The 17,705-nt window shown below is 38.6% G+C and overlaps 1 long non-coding RNA gene across 4 annotated transcripts; it reads right to left on the bottom strand.

Moving 5' to 3' along the window:
* LOC110271041 lies at positions 14,805 to 16,905 on the bottom strand. Of its 4 annotated transcripts, none has more exons than XR_002361042.1 (4): positions 16,226 to 16,904; positions 15,403 to 16,145; positions 15,089 to 15,308; positions 14,805 to 14,947 (listed from the first exon to the last, which is right to left on the bottom strand). It is a non-coding gene; the product is annotated as an uncharacterized LOC110271041 (long non-coding RNA). The 4 variants fall into 4 exon arrangements; XR_002361040.1 differs by having other exon boundaries at positions 15,089 to 15,494; positions 15,992 to 16,145; positions 16,226 to 16,898; XR_002361041.1 differs by having other exon boundaries at positions 15,089 to 15,487; positions 15,992 to 16,145; positions 16,226 to 16,898.

Genomic DNA, 17,705 nt, shown 5'->3' with positions numbered 1-17,705 from the left:
ATCAAGGTATCTAATGGAATCAAAGTGAATTAAATTTAGCTATTATAAGTCCTAAAAGCATGTTTTCACTCTCAAGCACAATTAAAGGAGAATAACAAAAACCATGCTATTTCATTGGATAAATGTGGAAAAAGATGATAAAACCCTCTAAATTTAACACAAGATAAACCCTACAAATGGGGTTTATCAGAAGGTCTAGCGTTAGTAAATACAGAATTAGCAAACAATTTCCAATTTAACTAATCACTTGAGCATTCCAACTCAAGTGTCTCCTCTTAATCAACCCTATGTCAAGTAAGAAATCTACTCCATTGACATGAATATAACGCTCATAAAAATATAAGAAGAAGACATGATAAATTAAATAAAATAGGGATTGAGAATTAATTAAAAATAAAAGAAATCCTTTGCATTAATAAATCCAAAATAATCCAATTACCACTTTAAACAAGAATTAAGAATATGGAATAAATAAAAGAGTAAGAAAACAAGGATAAAATAGTATCTTCAACGGAGGTGATGACTCTTCAATATCCAAAGCAAAAGCAACAAACTATGAAACTATGAATGTAAAAGAAAACCTAGAGGAAGAGTAAATTCTCTCTAGATTCAGATCTAAAAACCTAAAACTATGCTAATGAAAATGTGTGAATGTGTGTTGAGTCTCTGCAAGTTTCTTGGCTCTAGTTTGTGTTTCTGGGCCGAAAACTGGGTCAAAACTCGGCCCGAAATTGCCCCTAGCATTTTCTGTTATTTCTGCAGATTGCGCATGTCACGCGTACGCATCAGTCACGCATATGCGTGCGCGTCATTTGGCGAATTTTCTTGTCACGCCTACGCGTTAGTGGTACACGAAATCGTGATCGCACACTTTTCACACAACTCCATGCAGTTGACCAGCAAGTGCACTAGGTCGTCTAAGTAATACCTTACATGAGTAAGGGTCGATCCCACGAAGATTGTCAGCTTGAAGCAAGCTATAGTCATCCTTGTAAATCTCAGTCAGGCGGATTCAAATGGTTATGGGATCTTGATAATTAAAATATAATTAAAATAGAAAATAAGATAGAAATACTTATGTAATTCATTGGTGGGATTTCATAGAAGCGTATGAAGGTGCTTTGTTCCTTCTGAACCTCTGCTTTCCTATTGCCTTCATCCAATCATTCATACTCCTTTCCATGGCAAGCTGTATGTTAGGGGATCACCGTTGTCAATGGCTACCGTCCGTCCTCTCAGTGAAAATGGTCCAAATGCGCTGTCACCGTATGGCTAATCATCTGTCAGTTCTCACTCATGTTGGAATAGGATCCATTGATCCTTTTGCGGCTGTCACTACGCCCAACACTCGCGAGTTTGAAGCTCGTCACAGTCATCCCATCCCAGATCCTACTCGGAATACCACAGACAAGGTTTAGACTTTCCGGATCTCAGGAATGGCCACCAATAATTCTAGCCTATACCACAAAGACTCTGATCGTGAACCAGGAGGCTAAGAGATATGCATTCAAACTTGTTTTTTCAAGTAGAACGGAAGTGGTTGTTAGGCACGCGTTCATAAGTGAGAATGGTGATGAGTGTCACATAATCATCACATTCATCATGTTCTTGTGTGCGAATGAATATCTTAGAACAAGAATTAGCTTGAATTGAATAGAAAAACAATAGTACTTTGCATTAATTCATGAGGAACAGCAGAGCTCCACACCTTAATCTATGGGGTGTAGAAACTCCACCGTTGAAAATACATAAGTGATAATGGTGTTCATTAGCTTCGGCCCCAGAGGGGGAACCAGAATAACCAAGATGAAAATACAATAGTAAAAGGTCCTATTTATAGAAAACTAGTAACCTAGGGTTTACAGAAATAAGTAAATGATGTAGAAATCCACTTCTGGGCCCACTTGGTGTGTTCTTGGGCTGAGCATTGAAGCTTTCACATGTAGAGGCTTTTCGTAGAGTTAAAAGCCAGCTTTGGTGCCAGTTTGGATGTTTAACTCCAGCTTTTATGCCAGTTCTGGCGTTTAACGCCAAAATAGGGTAGAAAGTTGGCATTTAAACGCCAGTTTGCGTTATAAAAACTCGGGCAAAGTATGCACTATTATATATTTCTGGAAAGCCCAGAATGTCTACTTTCCAATGCAATTGAGAGCGTGCCAATTGGGCTTCTGTAGCTTCAACAAATCCACTTCGAGTGCAGGGAGGTCAGAATCCATCAGCATCTACAGTCCTTTTTCAACCTCTGAATCAGATTTTTGCTTAGGTCCCTCAATTTCAGCCAGAAAATACCTAAAATCACAAAAAAACACACAAACTCATAGTAGAGTTCAGAAATGTGATTTTTATTTAAAAACTAATAAAAATATAATAAAAAGTAACTAAAACATACTAAAAACTACCTAAAAACAATGCCAAAAAGCGTATAAATTATCCGCTCATCACAATACAAAACTTAAATTGTTGCTTGTCCCCAAGCAACTAAAGACAAAATAGGATAAAAAGAAGAGAATATACAATAAATTCCGAAAACATCTATGAAGATCAGTCTTAATTAGATGAGCGGGGCTAGTAACTTTTTGCTTCTGAACAGTTTTGGCATCTCACTTTATCCTTTGAAGTTCAGAATGATTGGCATCTATAGGAACTCAGAATTCAGATAGTGTTATTGATTCTCCTATTTCAGTATGTTGATTCTTGAACACAGCTACTTTATGAGTCTTGGCCGTGACCCTAAGCATTTTATTTTCCAGTATTACCACCGGATACATAAATGCCACAAACACATAATTGGGTGAACCTTTTCAGATTGTGACTCAGCTTTGCTAGAGTCCCCAATTAGAGGTGTCCAGAGCTCTTAAGCACACTCTTTTGCTTTGGACCACGACTTTAACCGCTCAGTCTCAAGCTTTTCACTTGACACCTTCATGCCACAAGCACATGGTTAGGGACAGCTTGGTTTAGCCGCTTAGGCCAGGATTTTATTCCTGTGGGCCCTCCTATCTACTGATGCTCAAAACCTTGGATCATCTTTATTTTACCCTTGCTTTTTGGTTTAAAGGGATATTGGCTTTTTCTTTTTCTTCTCTTTTTTTTTTCTTTTTCGTCATTTTTTCGCATATTTTATTTTTTTTCTGCAAGCTTTGTATTCACTGCTTTTTCTTGCTTCAAAAATCAATTATATAATTTTTCAGATTATCAAATAATATTTCTCCTTTTTCATCATTCTTTCAAGAGCCAATAATTTTAACATTCATAAACAACAAATTCAAAAATATGCACTGTTCAAGCATTCATTCAGAAAATAAAAAGTATTTCCACCACATCAAAATAATTAGACTATTTTAAAATTTGAAATTCATGTACTTCTTGTTCTTTTGCAATTAAAAACATTTTTCATTTAAGAAAGGTGATGGATTCATAGGACATTCATAACTTTAAGGCATAGACACTAAGACACTAATGATCATGTAATAAAGACACAAATATAGATAGAATATAAAGCATAATTTTCGAAAAACAGAAAAATAAGAGCAAGGAGATTAAAGAATGGGTCCACCTTAGTGATGGCGGCTAGTTCTTCCAATGGCAGCTAGTTCTTCCTTTTGACAGTGGGCTCTCATGGAGCCTCACAGATACTCAGAGCATGATGATGGCCTCCCAACACTAAACTTAGAGTTTGAATGTGGGGGCTTTATTTGACTCTGTATTGAGAGAAGCTTGTCATGCTTCTTCTCCATGTGTTCATAAGGAGATCCTTGAGCCTTAAACACAAGGCAAGCCTCATTCACTTGAATGACCAGCTCTCCTCTGTCAACATCAATCACAGCTTTTGTTGTGGCTAGGAAGGGTCTGCCAAGGATGATGGATTCATCCATATTCTTCCCAGTTTCCAAGATTATGAAATCAGCAGGGATGTACTGGCCTTCAACCTTCACCAAGACATCCTCTACAAGTGCATAAGCCTGTTTCCTTGAATTGTCTGCCATCTCTAGTGAGTACAACTTGCACCTCAAGGATCCCTAGTTTCTCTATTACAGAGAAGGGCATGAGGTTTATACTTAACCCTAGGTCACACAAAGCCTTTTCAAAGGTCATGGTGCCTATGGTACAAGGTATTGAGAACTTTCCAGGATCCTATTTCTTCTGAGGTAATTTCAGTTGAACCGGATCATTCAGTTCATTGATGAGCAATGGAGGTTCATCCTCCTAAGTCTCATTACCAAATAACTTGGCATTTAGCTTCATGATTGCTCCAAGGTACTTAGCAACTTGCTCTTCAGCAATGTCTTCATTCTCTTCAGAAGAAGAATATTCATCAAAGCTCATGAATGGCAGAAGGAAGTTTAATGGAATCTCTATGGTCTTTGTATGAGCCTCAGATTCCTTTGGTTCCTCATTAGGGAACTCCTTGGAGGCCAGTGGACGTCCATTGAGGTCTTCCTCAGTGGAAATCACTGCCTTTTCCTCCTCTATGCATTCGGCTATGTGGGACGTGTTTATGGCCTTGCACTCTCTCTTGGGATTCTCTTCTGTATTGCTTGGGAGCGCACTAGGAGGGAGTTCAGTAACTTTCTTACTCAACTGACCCACTTGTGCCTCCAAATTTCTAATGGAGGACCTTGTTTCATTCATGAAACAGAGAGTGGCCTTAGATAGATCAGAGACTATGTTTGCTAAGTCAGAACGACTCTGCTCAGAGTTCTCTGTTTGTTGCTGAGAAGATGATGGAAAAGGTTTGCTATTGCTAAACCGATTTCTGCCACCATTATTGTTGTTAAAGCCTTGTTGAGGCTTCTATTGGTTCTTCCATGAGAGATTTGGATGATTTCTTCAAGAAGGATTATAGGTGTTTTCATAGGGTTCTCCCATGTAATTCACCTCTTCCATTGCAGGGTTCTCAAGATCATAAGCTTCTTCTTCAGAAGATGCTTCTTTAGTACTGCCTGTTGCTGCTTGCATTCCAGACAGACTCTGAGAAATCATATTGACTTGCTGAGTCAATATTTTATTCTGAGCCAATATGGCTTTCAGAGTGTCAATCTCAAGAACTCCTTTCTTCTGAGTTGTCCCATTATTCACAGGATTCCTTTCAGAAGTGTACATGAACTGGTTATTTGCAACCATTTCAATGAGTTCCTGGGCTTCTTCAGGCATCTTCTTTAGATGAAGAGATCCACCAACAGAGTTGTCTAATGACATCTTGGACAGTTCAGATAGACCATCATAGAATATGCATATGATGCTTCATTCTGAAAGCATGCCAGAAGGACACCTTCTAATCAACTGCTTGTATCTTTTCCAAGCTTCATAGAGGGATTCGCCTTCCTTCTGTCTGAAGGTCTGGACTTCCACTCTAAGCTTACTCAATTTTTGAGGTGGAAAGAACTTTGCCAAGAAGGCATTGACCAGCTTTTCCCAAGAGTTCAGGCTTTCTTTAGGTTGTAAGTCCAACTATGTCCTAGCTCTGTCTCTTACAGCAAAAGGGAAGAGCATAAGTCTGTAGACCTCAGGGTCAACCCTATGGGTCTTAACAGTGTCACAGATTTGCAAGAACTTAGCTAAGAACTGATGAGGATCTTCCAATGGAAGTCCATGATACTTGCAATTCTGCTACATTAGAGAAACTAATTGAGGCTTAAGCTCAAAGTTGTTTGCTCCAATTGCAGGAATTGAGATGCTCCTTCCACAGAAGTCAGAAGAAGGTGCAATAAAGTCACCAAGCATCTTCCTTGCATTTCCACCATTGTTGTTGGGTTCGACCATGTTTGTTTTGTCTGCTTCCTTTTCGAAAATTTCTGTCAGGTCCTCTTCAGAGTTTTGTGCTTTAGCTGCTCTTAGCTTCCTCTTCAAGGTCCTTTCAGGTTCAGGATCAGCTTCAACAAGAATGCCTTTGTCCTTATTCCTGCTCATATGAAAGAGAAGAGAACAAGAAATTATGGAATCCTCTATGTCACAGTATAGAGATTCCTTGAGGTGTCAGAGAAAAAGAAGAATAGAAAGATGAGGTAGAGAGGAGAATTCGAACTTATGAAGAAGGAGAGAGAGTCCGAATTGCTAATTGTGGAGGAGTGTTAGTCCTTAAATAAAATAAGGTGAGGCGGGGGGAAGAATTCGAAATTAAATTAAAATAACAGGAAAATATTTTTGTTTTTATTTTGAAATGTAGTTAGAATTCAAAAATTATAGAGAGAAAAGTGGTTAGGTGGTTTTGAAAAAGATAAGATTGAAAACTTTTAAAATCAAACAGAAAGTCAAGTAGTTAATTTGAAAAGATTTGAAAATCAATTTTGAAAAGATAAGAAGTTAGAAAAGATTTTAAAAAAGATATGATTGAAATTTATTTTGAAAAAGTTTTAAAAACGGAAATAAAAAAATTTGATTTTGAAAATTAAAGTTGATTACTTGACTAACAAGAAACTAAAAGATATGGTTTCAAAATTTAAAAATTGAACCTTTCTTAATAGGCAAGTAACAACTTGAGAATTTTGAATCAATCACATTAAATATTAGCATTAATTTTGAAAATTATGAAATAAAAATAAGAAAAAGATTTTGAAAATCAAATTTTAAAATTTTCGAAAATAATAAAAAAAATTTGAAAAAGATTTGATTGGAAAAAGATGTGATTCGAAAAAGATTTGAATTAAAAACTAACTTGCCTCCTTTGTGTTGTCCTAGCGTTAAACGCCCAGAATGGTATCCATTCTGGCATTTAACGCCCAAAATGCTACCCTTTTGGGCGTTTAATGTACCTGGCTAGCGTTTAAACGCCAGTTTTCCTTCTTCACTGGGCGTTTTGAACGCCCAGCTTTTTCTCTGTAATTTCTCTACTGTATGTTTTGAATCTTCAATTCTCTGTATTATTGACTTGAAAAAACATAATTTTGAAAAAAAATTGAATTTTTAATGATGAGAAAGAAGAACAACAGAATGAAACTAAACATGGAAAATCAAGATCAAAACAAATAATGCATGCAAGACACCAAACTTAGAAGTTTGTATACTAGGGACAATAACAATTTGAAAATGCATGTGAAAAACAACAAAAGACACAAACAGGAGAATTTAAAGATCAGAACAAAGAAAATCATCAAGAACAACTTGAAGATCAATGAAGAACACAAGAACATACTTTCGAAAAATGCAAGAAGAATAAAGACATGCAATTGACACCAAACTTAAGATTTGACACTAGACTCAAACAGGAAACACAAAAATATTTTTGATTTTATGATTTTGTTAAAAAAATTTTGTATTTTTTTTTCAAAAATTATTTGGAAAAAGAGAATAAGGAATTCAAAATTCTTAATGAGAATTCCAAGAATCATGTAATGTTAGTCTAAAACTCCGATCCAGGAATTAGACATGGCTTACTAGCCAGCCAAGCTTTCAGTGAAAGCTTCGGTCCAAAATACTAGACATGGCCAATGGCTAGCCAAGCTTTAGCAGATCATTACATTCAACAGCAAGATTGATAGAAATCAACAAGCTCTTGTGATGATAAGTTGAAACCTCGGTCCAAAAGATTAGACATGGCTTCACAGCCAGCCAGACTTCAACAGATCATCATGAAACTCTAGAATTCATTCTTAAAAAGTTTGAAGAACAAAATAAAAATATTTTTTTTTGAAAATAAAAAGAATAAAAACAAAAAGCTTAAAATTAAAATAAAATTACCAAATCTGAGCAACAAGATGAACCGTCAGTTGTCCAAACTCAAACAATCCCCGACAACGGCGCCAAAAACTTGGTACACAAAATCGTGATCGCACACTTTTCACACAACTCCGTGCAGCTGACCAGCAAGTGCACTGGGTCGTCCAAGTAATACCTTACGTGAGTAAGGGTCGATCCCACGGAGATTGTCGGCTTGAAGCAAGCTATAGTCATCCTTGTAAATCTCAGTCAGGTGGATTCAAATGGTTATGGGATTTTAATAATTAAAATATAATTAAAACAGAAAATAAGATAGAAATACTTATGTAATTCATTGGTGGGATTTCAAATAAGCGTATGAAGGTGCTTTGTTCCTTCTGAACCTCTGCTTTCCTATTGTGTTCATCCAATCATTCATACTCCTTTCCATGGCAAGCTGTATCTTGGGGATCACCGTTGTCAATGGCTACCGTCCGTCCTCTCAGTGAAAATGGTCCAAATGCGCTGTTACCGCATGGCTAATCATCTGTCGGTTCTCACTCATGTTGGAATAGGATCCATTGATCCTTTTGCGTCTGTCACTACGCCCAACACTCGCGAGTTTGAAGCTTGTCACAGTCATCCCATCCTAGATCCTACTCAGAATACCACAGACAAGGTTTAGACTTTCCGGATCTCAGGAATGGCCGCCAATAATTCTAGCCTATACCACAAAGACTCTGATCGTGAACCAGGAGGCTAAGAAATATGCATCCAAGCTCGTTTTCAAGTAGAACGGAAGTGGTTGTCAGGCACGCGTTCATAAGTGAGAATGGTGATGAGTGTCACATAATCATCACATTCATCATGTTCTTGTGTGCGAATGAATATCTTAGAACAAGAATAAGCTTGAATTGAATAGAAAAACAATAGTACTTTGCATTAATTCATGAGGAACAGTAGAGCTCCACACCTTAATCTATGGGGTGTAGAAACTCCACCATTGAAAATACATAAGTGATAATGGTGTTCATTGGCTTCGGCCCCAGAGGGGGAACCAGAATAACCAAGATGAAAATACAATAGTAAAAGGTCCTATTTATAGAAAACTAGTAACCTAGGGTTTACAGAAATAAGTAAATAATGCAGAAATCCACTTCCAGGCCCACTTGGTATGTGCTTGGGCTGAGCATTGAAGCTTTCACATGTAGAGACTTTTCTTGGAGTTAAACACCAGCTTCGGTGCCAGTTTAGGCGTTTAACTCCAGCTTTTATGCCAGTTCTGGCGTTTAACGCCAGAATAGGGTAGAAAGTTGGCATTTAAACGCCAGTTTGCGTTATCAAAACTCGGGCAAAGTATGGACTATTATATATTGCTGGAAAGCCCAGGATGTCTACTTTACAACGCAAATGAGAGCGCGCCAATTGGGCTTCTATAACTCTAGAAAATCCACTTCGAGTGCAGGGAGGTCAGAATCCATCAGCATCTGCAGTCCTTTTTCAGCCTCTGAATCAGATTTTTGCTCAGGTCCCTCAATTTCAGCCAGAAAATACCTGAAATCACAGAAAAACACAAAAACTCATAGTAGATTCCAGAAATGTGATTTTTATTTAAAAACTAATAAAAATATAATAAAAAGTAACTAAAACATACTAAAAACTACCTAAAAATAATGCCAAAAAGCGTATAAATTATCCGCTCATCAGTCAGTCACGCGCACGCGTCGTCTTGCAGAACTCCAATCCATGCGTACGCGTCAAGCACGCGCACGCGTCGCTGCAAATTTCTCCAAGCTACACGCTCGGGTGAGCCATACGTGCGCGTCGATGGTCGCTAGTTATCTCCTTAGTTTCTTGTGTTCCTTCCATTTTTGCAAGCTTCCTCTCCATTCTCTAAGTCATTCCTGCCCTATGAAGCCTGAAACACTTAACACACGGATCACGACATCGAATGGTAGAAAGAAGAATTAAAATACACAAATTAAAGATCTCTAGGAAGCAAGTTTTCAACCATAGAACAAAACTAGGATGGAGTTGTAAAATCATGCAAATCATATGAATAAGTGGGTAAAGACTTGGTGAAACCACTCAATTAAACACAAGATAAACCATAAAATAGTGGTTTATCAGTAATCACTCTCTTGTCGGCTAAGGCAAATTTGGCCGCCGACCTCTTTAATGGAGCTAAATTCAATCGCGCAAAGATAGAAAGTGGCATGATACTCACGCAAGCCCCTAGATCACACATACAGTCATGAAAAGCGACTCCACCAATGCAATAATACACCAAACACGGTCTAGGGTCACCACACTTTTTCGGAATAGGCTTCATTAATGAGGAAATGGAATTACCCAATGATAATGTCTCCAACTCACCTATCCTATCCTTGTGTGTGCACAAGTCCTTTAAAAATTTTGCATACTTCGGAATTTGTTGAATTGCATCAAGAAGTGGGATGGTTACCTCAACCTTCTTGAATACATGAAGCATGTTAAAATCAAAATCCGGAGTCTTCTTGGCCTTCTTTACCATGGAGGGGAATGGGATAGGAATGGATTCGTCCACTATCGCCTTCCTCTTGGGTTCCTTGAGGCTCACTTCTTCTTTCTCATGCCTTGTGTCTACCTCCTCTTCTTCATGTGGAACTTCAACAACCACTTCTTTCTCATGAATGACTTCTATGACCCTAGGAGGTATCTCCTCTAATGTACTTCCCGACCATAGAGTAATGGCATTGAGGCCGCCCTTTGGGTTTGGAAGGGGTTGGGATGGAAGGTTTGAAGAGCTTGAGGTTTGGTTGGCATTGTTGTTGGAGGAGGACAATGCCAACTTTGAAATAATATCAGTAAGATTGGCCAATTAGGCATTCATGGCATTAAATTGAGCCTTGTTGTTCTCATCCTGGTTTTTTCGTAGTAGCTCTAAGCTCATCAACTTGGTTGGTGGAAGAGGAGGAGGGTTGGTTGGATTGTTGTCTTTGATGTGGTACTTGGTACTTGGTGTAGTTGTTTTGGTTTTGATGGGAAGCTTGGTTGTGGTAATTTTGGTTGGCTTGATGGTTATTGTTGTTATGGTGGTATTGGGATGAAGATTGGTGGTTGTTGTTGTAGTGAGAAGAAGAATTGTTTCATCTTTGATTTTGATTGCTCCCTTGTGCATTATCCCTCCACTCTTGATTGTGATTATTGCCATGAGAGTAGTTGTTTCGTCCTTGAGGGGGAGTAGGATGGACGGTTGTTATAATTCACATTGGCTACGGCAAGGGCATACTCCTCTTGAATTTGGTGGCATTGATCGGTGTAATAAGTGGTGTTAGAACACAAACCACAAATTCTAGGAGGACCTTCAAATTGAGCAACTTGGGGTGGGGCTTGGATGGCTTAGATGGAATAGAATGCCTTTTGTTCTTTGTGCATCTCCGTAAGGATAGTAGTCATATCCCCAAGCACCTTGGTTAGGCTTGTTTCGGAGGGTGGTGCTTCTACCACACCCTTGAGGGGATTGCTTCTCACCCTTACGTCTTGTGTAGCCTCGGCAACATCATTTATCAAGCTCCAAGCTTCTCCCACCGTTTTGTTTTTGGAAAGGGAACCACCACTAGCTCTCTTGGTCCTTTTGCATTATACCCGAGATTTCCTTTCGGATGTAGTTAGTCTTCTCCGACGACAAGAACTTGTCTAGAAACTCTCTTCTCAAGAAATCCCAATTGGTCACAATCTCATCCGGTTGCGAATAAAACCATATTTTTTCTTGCCCCTCAAGAGAGAAGGGGAAAGCAAAAACCATAATAGCCACCTCATAGGCTCCATGCCTTCGAGCTGTAGAACAAGCAACTTGAAAATCCCTTAGATGTCGGATGGGGTCTTGACCCGAAAGCCCATGATACTTGGGGAGTAGATTTATCAAGCTATTCTTTAACTCAAAGTTTGGATCAAGATTGGGATACCTTGCTTGCAAAGGTTGAAGTATGATGTTCGGAGCCCCTTGTTCATGCAAGGTGATTCGGCATGGCTCTGCCATGTATGGTTCACCTATGGGATGCAAAGATGTATTAGTGGTGCCAACAGAAGAATAGGAAGTAGCGGACTCCAAGTCACTCTCGGTTCCGTCTAGTGATTCGGTATGCTCCTCAAGGGAGGCCGAAGTACTAGCCGTATAGTTTAACCGCTGTCTAGCTTGCCGAGTGTGCAACAAAGTTCTTTCAATCTCAAGGTCAAGCTCTGCTAAGCTAGAGTTCGGTTGAGACCGAGTCATCAAACATAGAAGTCATAGCACATGTATAAAAGAAATCTAAACTACAACTATGTATTGAAAGCAAGTAAACTATCTACACTATTTACATATTCACATAACCAATGTCAAGGCATACGTTGCAACCACTCCCCGGTAACGGCGCCAAAAATTTGATAGGTGAACTATCGTCGGTCTAGAATTTCTCTTAATAAAAATAGAACTTCGTTGTAAGCATAGTTCCAAACTAACTAATAATTCTCCATCAAATTTTAAAGGATTAGTTGTCACATAATTCAACCCCAATAAAAGTAAACCGAAGTATTCAAACCTCGGATCTTCTCACAAGGAATGGGCAAACATGTGCATCAACATTGGTTAGAATTCCGGGGTTAGGAGTCATGATCAAGAATTTAAACTACTAAGCTTGATAAGCAAGAAATCTTTAAAGTGCAAGAAACTAAATCAAACAACTAAAACAAGGTATGAGCAATTTCAATTTAACTAGATAACATCCAATGTAATTCTACTCTAGAATTAAACAAGTAACTATAACTAAAGTCAATGCAATTGGAATTTTTGGTTTTCAAATGTGATTAATAAAGGGAACTCTTGGCTAGGCATAGGAATTGGGGTCACCATCCTTGTCTAATAACGATATCTTGACAATTATGAGGAACCAAACTCACTAAGTCTACCTCCAAGAGCTTTAAGTACATAATGTTTACTCCTAAGCTTGAGGTACGTCAAGTGGCTTGATCAATCTCAACTCATAAGTCCCAATCCAACTACCAATTGACTTAGTAGTGGATTAGTGTCAATGGGTATCAACTTGACCACTAAGGGTTCTCAAATCACCAAATCAATTAGACCCAATGACTCAAGTTTACCCAATTCCCTTAGCCTAGGCCAAGAGTCAAGAAAACTACTCCATAATCAAGGGAAACATTTCATCAAACACATGGTATGCATTAATAAAAGACATATTCAAATTGCTAATAAATTGGAAATTAAAAGCACCCACTAACAATTTTCAAAGGAGAACTACTCAAACAACACTATTAATCATGGAGAACATCAATGTATCATTAGAAATTCAAGATCCACAAAGTTCATAAGATGAATAGAAAATGGGAAATAACAAGAGAACAACAATCTAACATAAGATCTAAACAAAATTATACTAGAGAATTCAAATTAAGTAATCAAAACTAGAAATCAACAAGATCCAATTCAGAATTCAACAAGGGATGATCAAATCAAACTAGATCTAGAGAGGAATAGTAGTTTCTCTCTCTAGAAGAACAAGAACCAAAGAAAACTAGCAAAAATTGTGTCCATGTGTGTAATAGATGATCCACCCTTTCCCCCTTGAGTTCCTGGGTCTTTTCCATGCAGAATCAGCCTGAATTTGTGCCTGCTGAGCCTCAAAAATCGCCAGGCACAATTTCTTTCATGAGGTCACGTGCAGTTCGTCACGCATACGTGTCATGTACGCGTGCACGTCGCCTGAATTTTGCGATCCACGCGTGTGTGTCATGCACGCGGGCGCGTCGATGGGGATTTCGCCAATCCACGCGGATGCGCCACTCTTCGCACGCCATACCTAGCTTTCTGCACCCACGCGTGTGCGTGAGGTGCGAATGCGCATCCCAGCTGATTTTCTCAAAGCCCAAGTCTTCATGTTCCTTCCACTTGTGCATGCTTCCTTCCTCTTTTCTAGGCCATTCTCGCCCTACAAACTCTGAAATCACTCAACAAACATATCACGGCATCGAATGGTGATAAAAGACGATAAAAATATGGCAATTTTAAAGTAAAAGAAGCATGTTTTCCATCATGAAACAATATTAGGAAGAGAACACAAAACCATGCAATTTCTGTGAATAAGTGTGGAAAATATTGACAAAATCTCCCAAATTCTACACAATATAAACCACAAAATTGGGGTGTATCACCTATGGTCACGGTATAGCTAGCAAAAAGGGTGACCATAGATTTATGGTCACGGTTTTGGACCTATGGTCACGGTTTTTTGCCATGGCCTCTTCTCTCTTCTTGGCCATAGGTTTATGGTTACGGTTTTTTTATCTATGGTCACGGTTTCTATGGTCATGGTTTCAATTTTCAAATTCTGACACTTTAGGCCACGTTTTTTCACCGTGACCATAGGTTAATCTATGGTCACGCATAAAAACCGTGACCATAGCCTTATCTGTGGTCACGGTTAGCCTCTATGGTCATCCCTCCTTAAAACCGTGACCATAGCCCTATCTATGGTCACCATTTTCACCGTGACTATAGCTTTTATGGTCACCCCACCTTAAAACCGTGACCATAGCCCTATCTATGGTCACGGTTTTCACCGTGACCATAGCCTCTATGGTCACCCCTCCTTAAAGCTGTGACCATGGCCTTATCTATGGTCACGATTTTTCACCATGATCATAGCTTATCTATGGTCACCCCACTTTAAAATCGTGACCATAGCCTTATCTATGGTCACGGTTTTTACTGTGACCATAGCCTATTTTGTTTTATGAGATTTAATTTTATTTTTTAAAGCATAATCACATCCCAAAATGATGATAACCACAAAATAAATCTAAAAATAAAAAATGATAATCAATAATTAAGATAAGTTGTGATCAAAGTAACCAACTAACATATCAACAAAATCAATAAAATTATACATAAATTAAGTTATAAGTAATAAAATTTTTAGATCTATAATACTATATAGTATAAGTAATTCAGCTCCATGTGCATTGGGCTGGTCTTAGTCTAATATTATACAATGGGTGCGTGAGTGTGTTGATTGATAGTGTTAAGGTTATCTACACATGCACTCGGGAGACCTTGGCTGTCTGTAAATGCTTTTACCAAACTTCCTCATTGTAACTTTCTGACCTTCCTGGATCATCTTCTTTACTCTTTCTTTAAAACTATTTCATCCTATGGTACCATTCTGCCACAAGATTGCTGTCAGCCTCTTCTTGTTAGGCCTCAAAGTGGGAGCATGATTGCCACTATAGTAGCTTCTGAATCCAGACACCATTGCTGAGAGTTAGCTACCAGAGTCTGTCATGGAAAATACATTAGCAGTTGCACATGCAATAAAGTCCAAAGCAGCAAGCTGCATTAACATCAAACCTACATTGTTAAGTATTAGTAATCATGCTTCAATTGAATTTGAAAATTATTAACATGAAAATTTATTACCTGAGAAGAAAAATTCTTAAAAGGTTCAAGTTCATTGGGAGCAACCAAGCAAGGAAATCTTCCTTTGTAATAACATTGGGATAGAGCCTGGTGAAGGGATTCATTTTTGAATCTACTCCATAAATACTAGAACCAACCAAGGCCTGCTAGCACAAGTGCTGCTTCTTCTGGTGTCAATGGACATCTTCCCATTTTCCTCAAAACCATTGGAGATATAGGGCTACAACATCAATCAGTAGTATATATGTATATCACAATACAAGGGCATGTATCAAAATAATTTTTTGAAAAGCATATTGCAGAAACAATCATACTTTGTTGAATTCTTCAAGCGCTCAACAAGAAGAGGAAAATCGCTTTCTCTATAGGCTTGAAGTTTCCTTCTCTCACTCTCACCACCTCCAAACTCACAAAGGGAATAGGCAACCATATCAACTTCAATAATTAACTTATCATATTTCAATTTAATGACAATTAAGCAACCTTACACTCCCAATTTTGTATCTACGCCTAGAACTCTTCCAATATCACAATTCCAACTTCCATTTCATTAAACACGATTATTAGAATTAGTAGTATAGTTCCAAGAATTTGGAATCAATAATTCACAAAATTACACATACATATTCATAATAGTTCATCAACTTCCAACAGCATTTCAAGCATACCCTCATCATCATCAAATCACATAACCAGCAGAAATCATCATCCTCAAACACAACTACAAATAAATCTCATCACAATTTCATCACATTCAACCATATTCACAATCACCAACAATCTCAATTTCATCAATTTTCATTAATTAACCAAACAAGACATTTATAAATTATTTGCAATTACTCACTAAACTTCATTGGCATTCATAAATTAAAACAGTTAATTTTAAAATAAATCCCCTACCTCAAATAATCAGGACTCAAAGAATTCGTTAACTGTGACAAATTCCTTTTTCCTTTCTCACAGCAGCAGTAGCCTCGAACAAAACCAGCAGCAGCCACAACAGTCCCAAAACCAATACGAGTTACAATAGCAATTTTGAAGCAAATTGGCAGAACTAAAATAAGAATGTGACTAGGATTAGAATAAGAACATGGCAAAGGAACAAGTTTGAAGCAGAACAAGAATGAGTGTTACAATTGTATAAATCGAGGAATCGGAACCAGAACAAGAAGGCCGATGCTATCTTCGACTCTGATGGCGGTGCACGACTCACTAGTGGCCGTGGAAGCAACAGTGAGGACAGTGCCTCCTCTGGCTCGCACGGCTCTATCTCCCTCCCTCCCTCGTGTCATTCTCTTCTCCACGGTGGAATCCAACAAGGACGGCAGTGACACCAACTGCGACGGGTTGGCTGCGACGGAACCCTTGGCGGCAGGATGCGACGGTTTTCAACGCACGACTCCTCACCTCTCGGACGTGTCATAGCGGCGACAACTCATCGGCGGCAGCGGCTTCCTCTAGCAAGCACAAATCGATGATGATGGCGGATCCTCTCCCTCTCGACGCTGCTCTGTCTCAACGTCTCTCTCTCTCTCCTCTTTGCGAACAGTAGTGGCAACGACGTGGAGGATGGCGGCAAGCTGGGAGAGACGATGGTGCGGTGGCGGTGCGACGGTGGTGGCGAGGCGGCTGGACAGCGGCGGCAGCGTGGCTCTTCCTCTCTTTCGATCACAGCTCTCCTTCTCTGCTGCTGTGTTACGTTTGAAAGGGATTAAAGCGAAAGGGTATGCGGCTGAGTGTGGTGAGGAGGGATTAGGATTAGGGTTCTTCAATTTGGGAATTAGGGTTTCTGATTTAATTTGGGAATTAAGGTTAAAAATAGGGATTTTATAAAGGAATAAAGATAGATATGAATAGATATTTTGATAAAATTAGAGGGTAGAGTAATTTTAAAATCAAATATATTCTATCAAAAATATTTAAGAATATTATTTATCAACATATTGCTAAGTTGAATTAATTATTACTAATTTAAATTATAAAATGAATATATTAATCATAATTTATAAAATATTGTTTATTCTCAAAATATTAATTATTCAAATTAAATGATATAGCTTTTCTTTATTTTTCTATCACCAGAACTTTAATTTCAACATATATAATAAATTTAATTATCCAAAAACTTGGGATATTACATCAACTCACGAAAAAGGAGGCGTTGATGGCCGAAGCAGGAAGATGAGCTTGCGACGGTGATAGAGCGCGACAAAGGACGACGAGTTGTGACGGCGATGAGCTTGCGATGGCGACGAGCTTGAGGCGGCGACGATAAGGGCAACAATTGCGAGGCGGGATGGATGGCGGCAGCAGCACGGCTCCTCCCTCTCTCACGTGCGTCTTTCACCCGTGAGCTCAATGACTCTCTCACATGCGACAAGGATGGCAGCGGCAGCAGGATGCGGTGTAAGAACCCGTGTTTTCACGTAAAACTGTTTTAATAAAATAATTTTAGTGCCTGAAATAGATTCAAAATTTAGAAGCTTTAATTTGAAAATAAAAATTTAAAATTTGATTTCAGTGAATTTTTCTGAGTTGGAAAATGTATTTCTTTCGAAAAGTTTTTGTAAAAAATGCGTACTGGCGCTTAAGCCGGCAGTACCGCCTCTAGGCT

The sequence above is a fragment of the Arachis ipaensis genome, chromosome B04 (genome assembly GCF_000816755.2).
Source record: "Arachis ipaensis cultivar K30076 chromosome B04, Araip1.1, whole genome shotgun sequence".
Classification (NCBI taxonomy): domain Eukaryota; kingdom Viridiplantae; phylum Streptophyta; class Magnoliopsida; order Fabales; family Fabaceae; genus Arachis; species Arachis ipaensis.
Note: the sequence above shows the minus strand (reverse complement) of the source record. Positions and strands in the feature narration are given on the sequence as shown.